Source organism: Sceloporus undulatus, chromosome 2, assembly GCF_019175285.1.
Source record: "Sceloporus undulatus isolate JIND9_A2432 ecotype Alabama chromosome 2, SceUnd_v1.1, whole genome shotgun sequence".
Classification (NCBI taxonomy): Eukaryota; Metazoa; Chordata; class Lepidosauria; order Squamata; family Phrynosomatidae; genus Sceloporus; species Sceloporus undulatus.
Genome location: NC_056523.1, coordinates 221946948 through 221966477, shown reverse-complemented (window position 1 = coordinate 221966477; position 19530 = coordinate 221946948). Strand labels below are relative to the sequence as shown.

General features: G+C 42.3%; 1 protein-coding gene across 1 annotated transcript in view; it reads right to left on the bottom strand.

Moving 5' to 3' along the window:
- Positions 1-19530, bottom strand: part of LOC121922909 (ephrin type-B receptor 5) — a 200937-nt gene that overhangs the window by 154777 nt on the left and 26630 nt on the right. The window contains exon 2 of the mRNA XM_042452858.1: positions 380-529. The gene's annotated coding sequence lies outside the window, so the exon portion shown is untranslated. The remainder of the gene's footprint in view (positions 1-379; positions 530-19530) is intronic.

Here is a 19530-nt window from a genome sequence, read left to right as displayed (position 1 = left end):
TTGGGTGCAAGACCCAGCTTCACCCCTCCTCCTCCTCTTCCCAGAGGCAGGTCTCAGCACAGCTCTCAAAATGCTGCCTTCATTCCTTCCTCCCCTCCCTTATGTAATCATACCCACCTTTCTGAATGCCTACTAGACCCAGTGTCCCTGCCAACCTGCAGCATCAGCTGCTCTGCTTCCATAGCATTTTCAGCCCAAGCCAGCCTCAATTGGTCTTTCCTCCGTAGCATCTGTGCTTTTGTCAGGCTGGATTAAACTGGAAAATTATGATCCCCCCTTCCTTTCTTAAATAAATTATGACTAATCCAGAAAGCTGGTTCTGATTTAGTGAGCAGGAGGGGGAAATGTAAGTATCTGCTGGTTTTAGCCTCTCACTTACCACAACTGAAGACACAAATGATGACAACAAAGGACAGGGGAAGATGCTGTAACCGCTGAGGCTCAAGCAGCAGTTCCATTCAGGCAGGGTCCATCTCTTCTTCCAGGCTTAAAGGGAGCGCCCTGGCACATGGTGACACCTTCTCTATTCCTGGGAAAGATCAATGAAGTCATCAGTGTAGCCAAAAAGAGCCACAGAAGAAAAAGGCATGCTGCAACTGCTAACAGAGCAATGACATTCATTTCCCAAGAGAAATTCTGGCAAAGCGTTACAGATGTTGCTGAACTGCAGGTCCCATCAGCCCCAGCCATAAATCCTAGGGTGAAGAATGCTAAGATTTGCAGTTCATCAACATCTGAAAGGCCACATGATTCCCACCTCCCATTAGAGATGTCTAATTTGTCACATAGGCTTTCCGTCGCCAAGATGTGTTTGTTGAAGACAAATTTCAGGTAACTATTTGATTAGGTCAAGACAGGAGCTTGCAGCAGTTTCTCAACCTAGGATCTGACATATGGCTGGAATTGATTCAATCTGTGCACCCCAGAACTCTGGCCAAACAGGGGAAATTACAGAGGAAAACTGCAGGAAAATAGGAAAGCCAAGGAAAGCTCAAGACAACAGCAGCAGCAGCAACTGGCTGGGGCAAGTCAGGCAACATTCCCTGACCCTATAAAAGCATTCCTCGGAGTAAATGAGAGACTCTATTCTTACTTTTCACTACACGCCTATTTCATCTCTCTCGCTGTTGTGTGTCATCACGTTGTTTCTAACTTCTGGCTAACCTATCATGGGGATTTCTCAGCAAGAGATGTTCAAAGGAGGTTTGCCATTGCCTTCCCTTGAGGCTGAGGGCATGTGACTTGCCCAAGGTCGCCCACTGAGTTTCATGGTGAAGTGGGGAATCGAACTCTGGTCTCCACAGTCACAGTCCAACACTCAAACCACTGTGCAACACTGGCTCTCATACTTCATCTCTGCCTTGCATGGACATATTTATTACTGATTGTACTACTAATTAACTACTGATTTTAACTATTAATGAGAGAGAGAGAGAAATTACAGTTGGCCCTCCATATCAACGGATTCTATATCCACGGATTCCATCATCAACAGTTTGAAAACATTTTTTTAAAAATATAAATCCCCCCCCAAAAAAAAAAAAACACCTTGATTTTGCCATTTTATAAATGGGGCACCATTTTACTATGTCATTGTATGTAATGGGACTTCAGCATCCATGGGTTTTGGTACCCATGGGGCATCCTGGGACCAAACCCCAGTGTAGATGTCTCCTACTTTTCTCAAAGCAGAACCTGAAATAGGAACTTGACAGTCCTATCACTGTCCCCAATAGTCTTACCTCCAGTTTGTGGATTCCCCTTGATCAGAGTTAAAAGAGACTTCTAGAATCCTCTATGGATGGCCCATATCTCTACCCTTGACCCCTTTGGAAAAAAAGTCTCTACAATAGGGCAGGACAGAAGCTCTTTGTTTCTTTGCCCATTCAACATATTTCAAGAATAAAGACCAAAACATGCTTAAGTTGTGCATCTCCTGTTCGAGCCCATCTCCTCCCGCAACACCTCAAAAAATCTCCTATATCTGCGGTGGCTGAGACTGCAAGAACAGGTGGCAAAACACAGACACAGCTGGTGGGCTCCTTGGTGCTGAATGGCAAGTGTGTAGGCCTGCTTTCAAGCTACAACACTAATACGCCTCTGGTTTTCTCTTCCCCTTCAGCAACAGACAACTGTGTGCATACATACTATAGCATGAGGGAGTGGGCAGAAAATAGATTGGGATCAACAGGTCTTCAGTACATCAGTGAGAATTTCTGACTCCTGTTTTCAACAACTGCTGTAACAAGACAACTCCAGCCTCATAAATAGTATTGCTAAAATGAAGGTGTGGGATAAGCAGGAATGGGTTTTTGTGTGGAAGTCCTGTGGATTCTGTTCAATTTCAATACTCCACATACATTCCTGGGTTCAGAATCATTTAGTTATAAACTTTTTTTGTGTGTGCCAGTCTTCAATTCAGTGGTTCTCAGAAGATCTTGCAAAACTGAAGTCTGCCCACACTTGCTGTCTCCATAACAAACATGCGCAAACCCTGTTTACATGCCGGCAACTAAAGAACATTTCCTGGCAGTTCCCAACATGGATGGGTGTGTTTGCCTTTCCTAGGACACTGTGCCAACTTGGGATTTTCTTGTAGACACCGACAACTAAAATATTTCTGACTCCATCCACCCAACCCTTTAGCAAGCATCACCTGAAGTTCAAGGTCCCCCAGGAAACTGTTTCAAGCTGTGTCTGAAATATAACAATACTGATGAGGTGAGACAGGGAGACCCTCAAAGCCTGCCACCCTTGAAGAAATCAAAACAATGGAAATTGCTTTGTCTCTATATCGCCAGTAGCTTGGACTGGTGGGCAGCCGTCTGGAAATATTGGAATGGAAACCAAAAATGCAAACATTCCTTTCCAGAAACCCCCAAACCACATAATTTGTACTTCCTTGCATCTGGGATGCATCATATGATTTTGTTGTGCAGAGAGGATCTATGTACTCAACGGAAAGGAAGAAAAAGGAAGTACAACTGCTAAGCAAAGGTCCCATGGAAGTCTAGGAAATCCCAGTTGTATTTTCAATACTTAATTATCCAATAGTGTCCATGAAAATACAGCTGACCAGGTCCAGCCACAAGTAAATAAATTATTTGAAATTCTATGATTCATGATGTTTGTTCTGAAAGCCAAAAAGCATAGGACCATTAGTGCACAAATGCATGCTGTATATACAGTACATGTGTACATGCATACACACCACAGAGTTACACTCTGGTCCAGCTGCAAGAGAACTAAGCAAACTGGCAGTGAACTTCTTGACTAAATATGTGTTATGAGCAACATGTATATTAAAAATTGCATACTCCTAAATTATAAACAACAAAAACAAATACAAGTTATATCAATTCACACAGCAAGCCTATATAGTTCAGAGGGAATCACCCACCATCCTGGTATTGCTATAGTTGCTTTAAGTGTCACAGCCTCTGTATTTTGGCTTTTGGTACAAATTAATCTAAGGGTAAACAACTGTCAAGGGCTTGGGGAGGGGTTCATACTGGCCTATAGGGGAGACCTTGAAAGACCACCCAATCCTGCTAGAATCTTACCAGAAGTAGGGAGGGGAATGGGGTTATTAGTGTTTCCAGGAAAACCTTTGCTCCTAGAAAGCACACTGCATTGTATAAAATGAACAGACGCAACATAAGCATTGTATTCCAAGGCAGCTCCATTGCTTACAGAACAGCTTCCAAAGCATCAAACTCCCTGATTTTTCTAACATGTGATAAACACACCTCATTAATGTTAACACAAACTTCTGTGATTTTCAAACACAGGGAGTACCAAAACAAGGGACGTAAGGAACACACCAACACTTCAAAGAGAACAAAGTAATGGGTGTCATCAAATCCTGGTTTTGTGTTGTTGTTTTTAAAATCAAAGCCCTTTCCCCCGCCTTTTTGGAACAACAGATTGCTGATGGTTCAAGTCACAGAGAAACAGACGTACATTCTTAAAAAAGAAACGTTGGTTCCTGCAAATTCTTGATGCAAACTTTGCATGCACAAAGTGAAAAAAAGAGTGTGTTCTCTCATGTGGTTTGTTAAAGGGTCCATACAGTATTTCATAATGTGTGAAACCATCCACAAAAATATCAAATCATATAACAATAGAGTTGGAAAGGGCCTCATAGGCCATTGAATCCAACCCCTTGCTCAATGTCGGATCTCCTGCTAATGCTTCTTAAAATTGGGTGCCCAGAACTGAATCATAAAATCACAGAGTTGGGAGAGGCTATCCAGTTCAGCCATGTTCTGTCATACAGGAACACACAATCAAAGCACCACAAAAAGATGGCCATCTAGCATCTCTTTAAAAACCTCCATAGAAGGAGTCTCCACCACACTCCAAAGTAGCATTTTCCACTGCTGAACAGCTCTTACTGTCAGGAAGTTCTTCCTAATGTTGAGGTGGAATTTCTTTTCCTGTAGTTTGCATTCATTGCTCCGTGTCCTATTCTCTGGACAGGCAGAAAACAAGCTTGCTCCATCCTCAATATGACATCCTTCCAGAGATTTAAACAGGGCTATCATATCACCTCTTAACCTTGTCTTCCCAGGCCAAACATCCCCAGCTCCCTAAGTCTCTCCTCATAGGGCATGGTTTCCAGACCCTTCACCAGTTTGGTTGCCCTCCTCTAGACATGCTCCAGCTTGTTAACATCCTTTTTGAACTGTGGCGCCCAGAACTGGACACAGTATTTCAGATGAGGTCTGACCAAAACAGAACAGAGCGGCACTATTACTTCCCTTGATTTAGACACTATATATCTGGACGCAGTACTCCAGATAAGGCCTGACCAATGGAGGATACAGTGGGACTTTTACTGTATTTCCCTTGACTTGGAAGCTGTGCTTCTAGTAATGCAAGCTAAAATAGCATTCATCTTTTTGCTGCAGCATCACACTCCTGGCTTATATTCAACAATAATCCCAAGGTCCCTTTTTGCAAGTAGTACAGCTGAGCCATGAATCCCCCATTCTTTATCTGTGTATTTGGTATTTATGGCCTAAATGTAGATTTTTACATTTGTCTGAACTGACCTTCATTTTATTAATTTTGGTCCAACTTTCTAGTTTATTTAGGTCTTTTTGAATTCTGATCCTATCTTCCAATGTGTTAGCCACCACTTCCAGTTTTGAGTCACCTGTAAACTCGATAAGGGTTCCCTGAATAAAAAATTCCATTATACTCACAAGTGCAAAACAATAATTTATCCTTAAATATGAATGTACTCTATGTATAACCATCAGGAGAAACACAGTGTCAATATTTGGCTGATAAGACTTAGAGAATGGGGAAAAAATCATCACAGTTGAGAGGAATAAAATATTTACTATTATTTCTAAAATCTAGACATTATCTTTCCCTTACCTGGATAATCCATCAAACAAATACAATGTACTGCATGTATGTATGTCACTTCTAGTTACTATGCCATTGCAATATAATGTTTTTGTTCATGATTTATGTCATTTATGAACTAAGTAGATTCATAATAAATTCATTGTTCACCATCAAGCTGTTGGTAGACCTTAAATGCCATTATTTTTTAAAGTGTACTTCTAACTCTTCAACTGACAGTCAGGAGGATTGAAAGGCACTTAACTTTACCTTCATCGCCTATCATCATAAATGTCTTTGAAAATTTTCATTAATGGGTTTACAATATACATTATGTAATGTCTTACATGAATGATAGATGTACATAGTAAGATAACATAAGGACCTATATGTAAGTACAGTGGGCCCTTGGTATCTGTTGGGGTTTGGTTCCAGGATTCCCGTGGATACCAAAATCTGTGGATGTTCAAGTCCCATTAAATACAATGACATACTAAAATGGTGTCCCTGGTATAAAATGGAAAAATCAAGGTCTGCTTTTTGGAATTTATATATGTCTTAAAATTTTTCAAACCACAAATGGTTGAATCCGTGGATTAAGTATCCAGGGATATGGAGGAATGGCTGTAGTTCTAAAACTGTAAATTGTGTTAGTCTTTCTGATAAAATTCACATGACTATTCAAAGCCCCCCCCTCCCCCCGTGGATACCAAAATCCATGGATGCTCAAGTCCCATTAAATGCAAGGGCATAGTGAAACGGTATCCCATATTTAAAATGGCAAAATCAAAGCTTGCTTTGGGCGATGGGGAAATATATTTATTTTCAAGCCGTGGATGGTTGAATCCGTTGATTCAAAAATCTGTGGATATGGAGGGAAGACTGTAAACTTGTTCTAATAATTAATACACAGCTTCCCAAAAGCCACACATTGCTCCAGGTCCTATTCTCTGGGGCTTTCAGGAAGAAGAAGAAGTCATGACAGTTTGTTATTGCATACTAGTTATTAGGACAAGTTTATAGTCTTCCCTCCATACCAATGGATTTTTTTTATCTATGCTAATAGCCATGTTCTTGATCAAAGTGACTGGATGGCCAGCAAAAATAGAAACATACGCACATTTCTGCTGCATAATACTAGCAGAAAAATGGCTTCTAGAACAGCCCTTTTGTAAAGATGGTCAAAGTTAAGACTGAATCACAAAGTACAGTATGAATAATATCTCATTGTACTGCAGAGGTGATAAGTATTACTGACTGCTCCATAGACTGATCCTCTGAATAGACAACTTATCTACTGAAACTTAAGTCAAAGGTAAATGAGAACAGAATTCCTGCTTTAATGTGTCCTTGACTTAGGCTGCATCTACACTACAGAATTAATCCATGTTGACACCACTTTGTCATCGCTCAATGCTATGGAATTCTGGGAACTGTAGTTTTGTGAGACATTTAGCCTCCTCTGGCAAAGAGCAAAATTCTCTCTGGCAGGAATAATCCAGTTTGATACAATTTTACACTGCAAAAATAATCCAGTTTTACACTATAACTGCTATGGCTCCATGCTATCAAATCCTGGGATGTGTAGTTTGTTGTGGCACCAGAGATCTCTGACAAAGAACACTAAATGTCTCACAAAACTACAGCTTCCAAAATCCCATAGCATTGAGCCAGGGCAGTTAAGGTGGTGTCAAACTGGATTATTTCTGCAGTCCAGATGCAGTCCAATCATCCTTGCCTGTTCAGAAAAATCATGGTTGAGTTTATTCACAGGAATTCTATGGAGAATAGGAAAATGAATAATCTCCCACATTTCTGCATAAGCTTATATCCTACCATCGTTTGGATATATGCATGTAACTTATCAGGTTAGATATTAAATGACATACATGAGCTCTAGGTAAACGGTCAGCTGAAAGAGCAGCCATGCAGAAATTCTCCTGACCGATTAGCTCCGGAGAGAATACATCCATACTCAATGATGACTCCAGCCCTATTTCATTCCTCTTTACTTCAAATGTTTTAACAACTTGTGGTTGTTAAAGCACGATTGTGTGTATTGGCTCGGTCCCCGCATCTACTACAGGTCCTGTCCCGTGCCATCCCACATTGTGGTGCACCAGTAGAGGAGAAGTCTGCCAGCTTAACCTGACATCCTTAACCTTAACCTTACCTTAACCCAGTACTTCTCAAATAGTGGGGCGGGCCCCCCAGGGGGGGGCGCAAGGCTCCGTAAAGGTATGTTATGCAGAGGTGTACTTATAACAAATTTATAGACAAATGATACTATTTACAGTCGCGAGGGGGGCGCAAAATGTTTTCTTCTTCCTAGGGGGGGGCATGACAGAAAATAATTGAGAAGCACTCCCTTAACCTGACACCCTGCACACTCAGAATTCAAATCCATGGGGACATGGAAGCAAAGGGGCAGCAGAAGATGGAGACACAGCCGGTGCTCATGGCCCACCTTCCCTTTCTCTCTGTATGACAAAGTAAAGAACATCTGGAGAAGGTTCAAGCCGTTAAATCAATACACATCCCAAAACCTAAGCAGCCCTTATCAATCCCATCAGCAGCAACGTTTTCGTTTTTTGAGAAATGCCTCAGTTTCACAAGAAATTTCAGCAATTTCATCCAGATCAATAATGTTCCCAGGAATCTATAGACACATTTGTTGTTGTTGTTGTTGCTGTTGTTGTGTGCCTGCAAGTAGTTTCAGACTCATTTGACCCTAAGGTGAAGCAATCATGTCTAGGCAAGATTTGTTTGGAGGTTTGTCATTGCCTTCCCATGAGGCTGAGAGCATGTGACTTGTCCAAGGCCACCATGTGGGTTTTGTGGCCAAGCCAGGAATCGAACCCTGGTCTCCAGAGTCACAGTCCAACATTCCAATCACTATGTAATAGTGGCTCTCATAGACACATAAGATTTGTATAATATGATAGTATGAGAAAGGAAAACAACTTCAAGTTCACACATCATAGCATCAAGGTCTGCACCCCACCAAATATTCTCATGTATTACAAGTGAACCACTTAATTTCTTAACATGAAGCACCCTCCACACATCTCAATAAAACTGTGGAACATCTTGCCAACTGGCCGACTGAACCTTGGTAAAAGAACTTCTTCAATGGTAGGGTTGACCACTGTTTACTTCATGTGTTTCAGATCCCTTGTCATTATGCTTCAGGAGGATCTATTCATCCAATGTGAAGCATGGGATCAGTCAACTCTCCCGCTACATCCTTCCTTCCCTTTCTCAGCAAAGGACTCCATGATGGTCCAGTCTCCTCCACTAGTGGTGGCCCTCATGGTTATGTGGGTTTAATGGCATGCAATTCTGGCTAGATCAGCACCTATGTAGGCCTCAGTATATTTATAAGCTGGTACTATTAAACAGCCATGTAATCAATTGTCACCACTGTATTTCAGAAGCAGGCACATTCTGATGCCCACAGAGCCACAGTTGCCTGTTTCAACCTCCTCTAGAGAGCCACAGAATGTCCTACTGACAGCTATCATTTGGGGTGACCAGAGGTAAGGGTGCATCATTGTCTACCTTTAATGGTTGAGCAGATGAGGAAATTTCAGCAGGTATTGCTCATGACCTGGTTGTGTGACAAACAACACTTGCTGAAATTCCCGTTTCTATACAACCGTTAAAGGACAGGAGCCCTGTCCTGCATTCACTCTGGCAACATTACACAGGTACTCTGGGTGCTATACCTAACAGAGACACTATTACCATCATGAAGGGATGTCATATTGAGGAGCTCGCTCACTTGTTTTCTGCTACTCCAGAGACTAGGACCCTGATCAATGGATAAAAGCTCCAGGAAAAGAGATTCCACCTTAACATTAGGAGGAACTTCCTGACAGTAAGGGCTGTTCGATAGTGGAACACACTCCCTCAGAGAGTAGTGGAGTCTTCTTCCTTGGAGGTCTTTAAACAGAGGCTTGATGGCCATGTGTCAGGGATGCTTTGATTGAGAGTTGGACTGGATGGCCCTTGTGGTCTCTTCCAACTCTATGATTCTATGATCCAAAATAGATAGGACAGCTGATGAAAGTAAAAGAAAGAAAGAAGAGGCTGAGATAGAGATGGACCATGATGAAAGTGGAAGAACAAAAGATCAAATTGTGTGTGTGTTGGGGGCGGGGGGCAGACAAAGAAGAAACTTGTAAAGTTTTCTTTTTAAAAATAGAGAATCATCAGACACCATGGGGTTCAGACAGAAGAAAATTTCATCAGGTGCCATGATAGAAAATTGATAGATTCGAAAACAAAGGAGGAAAGAGGTTTAACAAGAAGTTTTGAACTAACAGAACAAAAGAATGTAGAAACACTGTTCTGCTCCATTCATCCCCAGGGGAGCAATACATATTAGAAAAATATTGGATATTTCTACAGCACCTCAAAACAATTACGTCTGATTTTTTTTCCCTGTAGGCCTGCTGTGTTCTATAAAGCTTTTAAGACATAGAGATCCTATTCATATTTTAAAGAGGATTAGCCAGTCACCACAAAAGTTTACACGTGCATCCTATTTATGTGACTGCAATCTATTAATGTCAAGTGTACAAAGAAATCAAGAATAGCCTTGTATATACTGATATTGTTCTGCCAACAATACTGTTCTGTTGTCTGTACAGGACCTGGTCAGTTTTAGCAAATGAACACAAACATAATTTGAAAATGCACAACATTTAGAAGCCAGGGTAGGAGCATACAACCTGCTGCTAGTTTGCAGATTACAGTATGCTTCCAAGAAAAAATATCTCAATAGAAAGTACTGACCTAGAATGTGCTCATCTTATCTGATTCTATTTAATTTGGACTTAAGTAAAACTCTAGACTTCTCTTCCACTATTTGGGAGTCAGATTAGACTATTCACAAATTGGAACAGAATAAGTAACTAGAGGACAAACAATAACCATTGAACTACTATTGTAAAATGGCTCATTCTGTTCTTAATTCATATACACTTGAACTGTGTACAGCAATGTTGGAGATCCATTACCATTTCCTGCATTTCATAGATGTTAGAATTCCTTTTTTTTTAAGTATAAGAAAAAGCAAAACCCCATTTCAATTGCAGATTGTTTTCATATGCAAAAAGGTTGCTGGGTTATGTTCTTAAATAGAGAACTGGTGTCGTGTAGTGGTTTGAGTACTGGATTACAACTCTGGAGATCAGGGTTTGTGAGTCATAGACTCTCAACCTCAGGGTCGACATAAACAAGAAATGACTTGAAGGCACACAACAGTAACAATGTTTTAAAATGAATTTTATTCCATACAGTTTGACTGTGTAATCGGCATGCTGCTTTATAACTTTTCCCAGCATAGGCTCACTCAGAATTAAGGATGTGAAAATGTGTCCTTTTTTTGTTTTTGTTGCATTTCTCAGAATTGCAGAATTCCTCTCCTACTTCCCTAATACATGTATAGATACATAACTTTCCAACTGAGGATACCTTCTTGCAATTAATTAATGATTTTAAATCCGTGAAAACTGATATCACAACAAACATGTCAGTCATGTGCAGGGCAGGGACAATTTCCCTCTTCACAGTCACAGACCTGGGTGATTTCTAGGAGTCAGTCACAAAGATGGCACCTTCCACATACGTACGGCATATACTCATGTATAAGAGTAGAAATATAGGTCAAAAATTGATCCAAAAAACCTGACCTGACTTATCCATGGGTCAATATAAGTAACTCTCATTTTTTAAAAAAAAGGAACCAGCCCTGGTGAAAGGCAAGAGTGTCATCTGTCCTGGAATCACTGAATCCCCTCTTATTTTCTCATCCATCCAGCCTTTAGTGTGAGCAAAAACAGTTACGTCTCCTGGAATTTTGTAAGTTCTTTGGCATTGTTTTCCTTTGCTTTGTCCTTTACATCCTTTGTTAGATGACACTAAGGCGGGGTACATACCTCCGCTTTGCGGCGCTCTGCCGCCGCCGCCAGTAGGTCCGCGGGGGAGCCGGAGCCTTCACACGGCCCGACTCCCGTGCGGACTGAAAAAGAAGCTCCAAAATGGAGCTTCTTTTTAAGTCGCGTTTGCGACGTAGCGAGGCGCCAGGGGCGCACTCACTACGTCACAACGCCCGCAACACGTACGGACGCTCAGCGTCTGATACGTAAACATGGCAGCGCCCGTATGAACAGGGCGCCGCCATCTTGTACGTATTCAATACGTACTAGGGTTAGGGGGGTGCGGAAGCACCGCCCCTTCCTAACCCTAGTATGTATTGATGACGTACTATTTGGCGGTCTGTAAACCGCCTAAGTTTACCCTTGACATATCCATGGGTCAGATCAAAATCCATAATCTTGGTCCCAAAACCTGCCCTCGACTTATACATGAGGTCAACTTATAGTCAAGTGTATATGGTATACAGTTCACCTACACCCTACTGATCTTCCTTAATGGAACTCAGTGGGAGCAAAGATGGAATTCCAAATTGGTCTCCTGACTAAGCAACCCTAGCTATAGCAAAGTTTTTGTACAGTACTATGTATGTTCAAAACATACCTTAGAGGCTCAGTACAAAGCATTTCCCACCCCAATGATGATTCCCTTCAGACAACTACAGTCCATATCCATGGATTCTTTATCCAAAGATTCGACCATCCACAGTCTGAAAGTATTCCAAAAAGATATAAATTCCAAAAAGCAAGCCTTGATTTTGCTGTTTTATATAAGGGACACCATTTCACTAGACCATTGTATTTAATGGGACTTGGGCATCCATGAATTTTGATATCCATAGTTAGTCCTGGAACCAAACCCCAGGGCCCACTGTAATACCATAACAGTTAAGCCTCATGGGTTACATACTCTCACTGGCCCATGTACTCTGTCCACAAGAATCTCCAAACTGAAGAGAGGGCAAAACCATAAGCACAGGTCACAAGACCCAAGAGTAGGATGCAAACATAAAATGTCCATAATGCTTATGTGAGACCGGTGAGATCTCCCATGATGCTCTGTAAAAGTTTAAGAAATTAATGTAATTTCTCTCTGTTCTTTGTTACACTTTCTTAAATTGGCAGAATGGTAATCTTAGTTTTAATGAGAAATGATTCACAGAAAAAAATTGCCCAAAGCCATCTAGAAGTTCTGCTTCTCACCCCATGAGTTCAAACGGCCTACCAAATACCATTCTCCTTAGATCTTGCCACTAAACTGCACACATGGCATGCTGGAAATTCAGACTCATTGTCATTATTATTTGTGCAATGTAAATGGTGACTGGCAGACATACTCCAGACGCATGGAGACCGATAAAGAGCTTTTAATTATTTCAGATAAACTGTTCAGCGAGACAATATCCCTTTATCTTCTCATCATTAATAACTACATCTTCCTTGTCATCGTCATCATCATCGTGATTTACTTAGAATGACAGAGACTTTAAGAAATGTTGCACTAGTATTTTCACATGCCAAGATGTGGTTCTTTGGAAGTCTGAGTACTTTTTTTTAATTACTCAATATGAGGTGATTGTTATCTCTACATAATATTTCTCAGGCGTCTTAACACAGAACTTGCCATATATAGTTGACAGTAAGTTGACTTCATGTATAAGTTGAGGACAGGTTTTGGGGCCAAAATTATGGGTTTTGATATGGCCTGTGAATAAGTTGAGGGTAAAACTCAGGGGCAAGGAACTAAAGATGTAAAGGATAAAGCAAATTAAAACGATGCTTAAGAACTTACAAAATTCCAGCAGGAACAAATGGCTGTGCTCAACCTAAAGGCTGGATGAAAGAGAATACAGGATGGTCAGTGGTCCCAGGACAGACTTAAAGTACAGTACATACATTGAGCCCTGGATAAGCCAGGGTTTTGGGGCCAATTTTTTGACTAAAATTTCTAGTCTTATACATGAGTATATACAGTAATAGATGCCTAAGCAACAGAGAGTTTCTCCTCCCTTTCATTCTTTCTTTGTCTTCTCTCATTCTCTCTCTCTCTTTATATATTACTTCATGGCAGTTTCCTGCAGTCTTTGTAAGCAAAGCAAAGAAAAATTAGTTTTTTGTGGGTTTTTCGGGCTATGTGGCCATGTTCTAAAAGAGTTTATTCCTGACGTTTCACCATCATCTGTCTCTGAAGATGCCAGCCACAGATGCTGGTGAAACATCAGGAATAAACTCTTCTACAACATGGCCACATCACCCAAAAACCCACAAAAAACTACGGCCATGAAAGCCTTCGACTTCACAAAGAAAAAATGTTGAGCTTTTTAAAGATTACTTGCAGAGGCATTGTGAGCCAAAAAGGTCTTTTGTGGCCAGAATTATTAGTGGTCCAACTGGCATCTTCTTGAGAAGAACTGAGGTTAGGAGTTGTAAGATGTCACACTATTTATAGAAAATATTTTTAAATATTTAATATATGTATATATATTTTAAAAACAATTTTCAACAGTATCATACAATATAATCAAATCAATAAAACAATACATAATAAAAAGAGCCAAAGTCCTGCAGGTGGAGACCTCAGTCTCTTGAGATGCAAAAAATCTTTTTGAAGGCAAATAATTCAGATTGATGAATGCAATCTCAAATGGTGCAAGGGTCCTTCAGAAGACAAACGGCTTTGGCCAGAATTATTGGTGGCCTAACTGGCATCTCATCATCTTGCTAGTGACCAGAATAGGAAGATGCAGAGCTAGAAAACAAGAAATCTCCAGCTGAGCAGCTCTTAGTATTCATGTGCTTACTGTCTCATTCCATGCATGTTCCCCTCAGCCTGTCATCTCAACCCCAGGGCCATTCCTCTTCAAGCACAGCGTCTCTCATATGACTGCCACACCTGACAGGCAGGCCAAGAGAGAGAGTCAGAAGACAAAGAGCTTCCTCTTCAGCTGCACTCTTCACAAAAATGAGGGAGTTAGCGTATGCTCAAAGGCAATTTCTGCTTACTGTGTATACTCACGTATACGTCTAGAAATTTTAATTTAAAAAAATTGACCCAAATTGACTAAAAAAAACTGGCTCGAATTATCCACATGTCAATGTAAGTACTGTATTTTAACTCTTATCAAAAAGGCAGCCATCTCCTTCTCTCACCAGAGTGGCAAGAGTGGCAAAAAACAAAAGCATAGTCCATCCTGGGAGCACCTAAAAGAAGAACAACACTTTAGGGTGAGCACAGTTACGCCTGGCAGAATTTTGTACTTTCCTTGGCATTGTTTCCCTCTGTTTCATCCTTTACATCCTTTGTTACATGCCCCTCGGTTTTACCCTCGACTTATCCATGGGATATCTAGGGATGCCATATCCCGCCTGTAGGTGGGGCAATCCCACTTTGGGCGGTGCCGTCCCGGTCCCAGTCCGGTTTGGCGCCAAGACCAGGATGGCACCACCTGCGGCCACCTCCACCCCCGCGTGCGCCGCGGGGTCTTCCAAGGCCTCGCTGAGGCCTGGGAACGCTCTCCGCGGTCGGAGCTCCGGCTGCGGAGACACTCCCTCCCAGGCCACAGCAAGGCCTTGGAGGCGGCTACACGATCACGGGGTCCTCCAAGGCCTCCGCGAGGCCGGGCAGGAGGAGTAGGCCGCTTGGCACCACGGCAATTGCCGCGATGCCAAGTGGCCCCCGCGCCCCTTCTCAGCCTGGGAGCAGGCCTAGGCTTCCTCCCAAGCCGGGGAGGAGGAGGAGGAGGACAAGGTTTAAAAATGTAGGACCTTTTTTTTTTTATTTCCTGGCCAGGAAATTTAAAAAAAAAAGTCCTACATTTTCAAACCTTGTCCTATATTTGTCCCGGTTTGGAGGTCCTCAGGTATGGCAACCCTAGTCATATCAAAATCCGTAATTTTGGCCTCAAAACCTGCTTGACTTATACATGAAGTTGACTTATAGTCAAGTATGTATGATACTACTTCTTTTCTCTTCCTTTCTTTATGATTTCTTTCCCTTGAGGAAATGTATTCTGTAAATGTTCAAGAGTCCCTTTTTGTAATACCAAAAGATATTTATATGCACATGACTGAAGACCAGCAGACTTGTACATACTCCATGGGAAGATTTCAGACAGTAGTAGCTGCCTATTTGACACATGAAGAGTCCACAGTGTTAGAAGAGAACTGCATGATTCCCCTGATGCCTGTATTTAGTGGAAGCAAGGTTGAGCCAATGTCATAGTTAGCATGGGTTTCACTCATATACAAAAAATTTTTTTAAATGTACTAAATTCAAGGACTAGTTCAGACTAGAGTAGACTCACTGAGACCTACACAAGTGCAACAAATCACACTAATTTATGTAAATCCATTCTACTTAAGAGTTACAACTGGATTTAGTCCACAGAGATTTATGGGTCTCATTTTTCAAATACGACACTCTATCTTCTTCCTAATGGATTCTGAAGCCATTTAGCAATTCAAAGATCACAGCACACAGATCTAAAATCCAATATTGGCACAAATAAAGGCTAAATAATTAAAGAGTTTGATGTTTTCCTTTGTGGCTATTGTTGTTGTTGTGTGCCTTTAAGTCATTTCCAATTTATGGTAACTCTAAAGTAAACCTATCATTTGGGGTTTCTTAGGAAGATAAACCAAGAAAGTTTACCTTTGCCTTCCTCTGAAATTGAGACACTTCACTGAAAAGGCTCCCCAGTTATGATTCCCCATAAGACAAAAGAGTCTAAACTGCCAGAGTTTTAACTTCAAAGCAACAGATGGACCATTAGGTTTAAGGAAGGGCAAATGCTTTGTTCTAAGAGCTAATGTGGTGTAGTGGTTTGAGCACTGGACTATGAATCTGGACACCGGGGTTCAAATTCCCGTTCAACCATGGAAATTCATTTTGTAACCTTGGGCATATCACACTTTCTCAGCCTTAGAGGAAGGCAAGGGGAAATACTCTCTGAAAAAAATTTCACCATGAAATCCCCATAATAGTCTCTCTTTAGGATTGCCATAAGTCAGAAATGTCTTGAAGGCACACAGCAACAACAAAATGATTTGGCAAGGGACTGTACTTGACAAGCATCTTAAATAAGACATTACTAGACACAAAAAGGTGATAATTACTGGGGAAATCCATGTCTCATGTGTACATTGGAGCACGCATGTTTACAAAACTGCACAAATCTCCATCATCTCTATGGAAACAAGATTACAGAGTATTTAACAAGAATTAAGTTTTTTTTTCAAAAACACAGCATTTTCCATTACTTTTCTTTAAAAAAGATCTGGATCTTTGAAGGAGGGTTATTTTTCAGTACACAGTGAGGCAACTTAAATCTTATATGACATAGGCCAATAACATAGGCTTGCCATATCCCGCCTGGGGCGGGACTTTCCCGGTTTGGGGCGGGTCCACACGGTCCCGCCGCGGTTTGGCCCCGCCCCCGGGACACCCCCTCTCAGCGATCGCGGAGCACTCTTCCAGGGCCTCTGGGGCTTGGGAGAAACTCTGCCCAGGCCCCTCTGGAGGCCTTGGAAGCGGCTCCGGATCGCCGAGCACTCCTTCCAGGGCCTCTGGGGCTTGGGAGAGCTCTGCCCAGGCCCTCGAGGCCCGGAAGCGGCTCCGCGATCGCCGAGCACTCTTCCAGGGCCTCTGGGGCTTGGGAGAAGCTCTGCCCAGGCCCCTCTGGAGGCCCTGGAACGGCTCCGCGATCGCCGAGCACTCCTTCCAGGCCTCTGGGGCTTGGGAGAGCTCTGCCCAGGCCCCTCTGGAGGCCCTGGAAGCGGCTCCGCGATCGCCGAGCACTCCTTCCAGGGCCTCTGGGGCTTGGGAGAAGCTCTGCCCAGGCCCCTCTGGAGACCCTGGAAGCGGCTCCGCGATCGCCGAGCACTCCTTCCAGGGCCTCTGGGGCTTGGGAGAAGCTCTGCCCAGGCCCCTCTGGAGGCCCTGGAAGCGGCTCCGGATCGCGGACACTCCTTCCAGGGCCTCGGGGGCTTGGGAGAAGCCTGCCCAGGCCCCTCTGGAGGCCTGGAAGCGGCTCCGCGATCGCGAGCACTCCTTCCAGGGCCTCTGGGCTGGGGAGAAGCTCTCCCCAGGCCCCTGTGGAGGCCCTGGAAGCGGCTCCGCGGTCAGAGCTCCGGCTGTGGGGGTCCTCCAAGGCCTCTGCGAGGCCGAGGAGGAGGCCGCTTGCCACCACGGCGATGGCCGTGATGACAGGCGGCCCCCACGCCCTTCCCGGCCTGGGAGCAGCCCGAGGCTTCCTCCCAAGCCGGGAAGGAGAAGGAGGACAAGGTTCAAAAATGTGGACCTTTTTTTTTTTAATTCTGGTCAGGAAATTTTTTTTAAAAGTCCTCATTTTTGAACCTTGTCCTACATTTGTCCCGGTTTGGAGGTCCTCAGCTATGGCAACCCTACAATAACAGCAACAAGAAGACATTTCCAGCAGATAAAAGCACTGGAGAAAAGCAAGAAGCAGCCTTTTTGGAGGCAATTTTGAATTGATTTTTATCAAATAACTGGTTCACAAACAAAAGGAAAAGCAACTTTAGCCGGAAAGATTGCTTTTTAAAGTGGGAATAGAACCAAAACATACAAGAATGAACAAGAACCGCATGCGGAAAGGTGAGAATTATCTGGTGATGGTACAAGAGGCAGCCTACTGCAAATGACAATGTGCCATTCATGCTTTGTGAGGTTGTGAACTTAAACCAATTCTATCTGTGTGCCAAACACTCATCAGGAAGAGCCAGTAAATCCTGGTGGCTACACCCACCAAGTAAAGCGATACAGCACTCACCAGAGAGAAAAACATACTTTAAGTATAAACACTTTGCTCACTATGAACTCATATTTTAAATTACCTGGTGTAAAGTAAGAAGAGGAGATATTGCTAGTAGGAAAGGTTGCGAAAAAGACTATAGATAAAGAAAGACTTAATGGTTAAGAACAGGGCAGGCTTGAAACTATTCTCAGAGTGTTCAATATAAATATCTTACTCTCCCAGAGCAAGTTTCTTTTAAAAGTCTTCCACGTGCTCAGTCTCCAAAGTAGCTCTGTAACTTTTTAAAAAAACTAATAATAATTGTGATTGTATAAATCCTTCATTTCCTTGGGGAAAGTGCATGTATCCATGTAAAATATATCTGGATTGAATTTTGAAAAGGAACAAAAACCACACAGCTTGCCAAAATTATGAATATGGCTGAATTACTGCTGAACTTGCTGGCATGGATGCAGAGATGTCACCATTACACCGCAGGTGAATAACCCACTATGATCACTTTCAAAACATTAAAGCTGCAACATTATACCCACTTAGTAAGGAGTGAATCCCATTGAATTCACTGGAATTTATTTCTAAATAGATATAAGACTGTACTAGAAATCTGTCTTCATCCTCTCTGTGTGATTCTCTTGCATGGAATAAGAAATGCACTATTACTTTAGATCCGGAACTAAAGACGGCAGGAGGCTGATACAAAGATTGATGGCAAGCTTAGCCCAGTGGAGACACTGAGGCTATTCTTGTGAGAATTTGAAATGTAGGAACTGGCAGAGGAAGAAACACAACCTCTGTCTGGGAACACCAGGGTCAGATCTTATGTGCATAACTCAACACCATATACAACCGTCACAATATGCAGACCAACACTAGACTAAGACTACTATGTGCATGCCTTTATTGCAATAGTGTTTAAAAAACAGATAGGACTACATATGGAAGGCAGCTTTTATTTTAAACTGAGAAGGTTTTTATGCAAAACAAGGTAAGTGGTACCAAGGTTTTGCCAATAAGAAACCAGAGACTCAAGCTTTTCCCATCAAGACATGTATAGATTATAGTGAGTTAGATTCATTAGCTAGAAAAAGCTAGAATAAAGCAGATACAGCCAGAGGGCTTTGTACTGCTCATTCTCTAAAATTCTTCTCAGATATGAAAGAAACCTGGGGAAAGGATCTCTCCCTTTTAAGAGCACAGAATGCCTCTGATTTTCTCTTCCTAAAATCTGCTTTCCAGCTTAGTACTTCCATGCTCCAACCAATCTCACAAGCAAATACAATCAGTGTTTCTGGGGGGAAAGGCAGCTGAGGCTGGTGTGCAAGAATGTCAAATAAATATTTCAGCTTTGGAACATCACTTTCTGATCAGTCTTTGGTTTATTTTTAGTGCTGGTGTTGGAAGCAATAATGCACAAATCTCAGAGCACATCTTTGCTTCCTGCACAATCACAAGTTCAT